Here is a 2,149-nt window from a genome sequence, read left to right on the forward strand (position 1 = left end):
AACGGGGAAGTTAATGATGCTGCTGTCCCTCGTTCTGCTGCACTTACTCACCTGTGTAAGCTACTTAATGTGCTTCTTGTTCTCTTTGGTATTCTTTTTCTGCCACCCCCCCCCCACCACGGTGCCCTTCGGGGAGACAAGGAATATAGATAAATGGGTCCTGGCAGACATGGCCTGACCTTTTAGGGGAGGGACAGGATATAATGATGCCATTCGGCACAGGCAGCCTGCAGGAGAAAAAGAAACCAAATGATGTGAATTTTAAAATTATGAAAGGCATTCATTTGCAGTTTATGAAAGGGAAATGTAGTTTGGATGCAAAGCTGATTAAATTGGATCAAGAAAAATTGGAATTAAATACATAAAATAATGCATGCATTTATGGTTTCAATTTTTATATATCCTCAGCTAGTTGAAAATGATGATTCCCACAACAAGCATAACTCAGCTTGTTTCTGCTTACTGAGTATTTTCTACTATGGTATATGTTGATAACATTTCTTCCATTATGTATGTTGTATAGCAGAGTTACAGTTACTGTGGGAATCATAATTTGAAATTTTGACTTGTGTGTTTCTGGAATCTTTACAACAAATGTTGCATTAACATAGAACTTTTTCCATTGATTTTACCAAAATTAAATCCATCTGTAGCAGTTTCTGTTTTAACTTGTGAAAGAAATATTTTATAAACATACCACAAGGTATGGCTATAAAATAATGAGATCAGCATCCATTTTGGCTTTATGAAATCAGCCTCATTACTTCATTGTCGCATCTTTTACCCGAGGGCATTTACCACGAAGAAAGTGTTCTCCAGGATCTCCGTCCTGTTGCCGCCTGCCCCATCGGCGCATGTCCCTGCAGTGTAACTACGAAAGTCTTTCTATTCATGGACAGTACGCCGTGGTAGTACCCAGTCCTTTTTCTCTCAGTGCAAAAAATGTTTCTGTTTTGGCAATGTGCTATAAAATGTTTGGTTTATTTTAACTGTGTAGACCCTTGAATATGGGATTGATGTAGTTGAAGTTGTGACCAAGGCACAGTTATTAAAAATTCACTTATTTCAAACATAGCAAGGTGGAAACTGTCATAAAAAGGTGCTTACTGTTTCATGTGGGCTGCTTGCAGCCTCAGAGACCTCAGAGGACATCCAGATTTGCCCGTGGAATACCCAGTCGTAGGGTCTACCGCATGAGGCTCATGCGATGGGACTCATGTTCGTATGATCTGACTTGTTTTGATTGTGGAAGTGCCCGCTGCTGGCTGTGTTAGAGTTTCAGGGACAGCTGGCAGGAGCAACGTAGGACACTTTCCTAGGGGTCATTAAATCAGGTCATAAATGTAAAGCATGTCATACAGTGCCTAACACAGGAAAATTTCACCCCTCTGTTCTTTGCCAGCCAGGACTCTACCTAGCTCTTGTTTTAAACCTCCACTCAGGCCCAGGGGTCACTCTAAAGAGCATTAGCCCTGGTGCTCCCAGACTCTCCTATTCCCTTCTCTTCCCTGAGCCTTAGCTTCTCATGTGTTTAACTCCCTCTGTGGTCCTTCCACTTTGTTAGAAATACACCTTGAGCATGTTTGAATGGCCAGTCCATCCTCACCCTAGGCCCCAGATGTCTGGATAGTAATCCAGTCTGAAGTTTTCTGTTGTCCTCCATCCCAGTGGGTACTGCATTTCCAGGAGACAGCCTCTTCTCCCCCCGACCCCATGTTAGTTAGGACTTTTTAAGTTTCAAATGATAGAAACCCAACTAGAACAAATTTAGACCAAGAAGGGAATTTGATGGAGGAACATTAGACTATCGCACATAATCTTGAAGGGGGTCTCACCTGAGCCTCCCCAGGGACTGGAATGTCACCTGGATTTTCTTCTCTGCATTTCTTCATCCCTCCCGGAGACTGGCTTTCTCGCATGGATGGTAACACCAAAGCCTTATGTCTGGTGCTTCACTGCAGGAGAGAGGAATATTACTCTTTTCCTGTATTTCTGTTCTAAAAGGCTTGTGAAAGCACAGGCTAACCTTGCCGGCATCAAGAGCACACTTGGCCAGAAGGTCGGGGTCCCGTCAGCACATCAGGACGTGTGGGCATACCCCCGTATGCAAGGGCCTCCCCCAGAGAAGGGAGAGAGCACAGGAGCCAGG

This window comes from Ursus maritimus, unplaced genomic scaffold (assembly GCF_017311325.1).
Source record: "Ursus maritimus isolate PB19 unplaced genomic scaffold, ASM1731132v1 scaffold_12, whole genome shotgun sequence".
Taxonomy (NCBI): domain Eukaryota; kingdom Metazoa; phylum Chordata; class Mammalia; order Carnivora; family Ursidae; genus Ursus; species Ursus maritimus.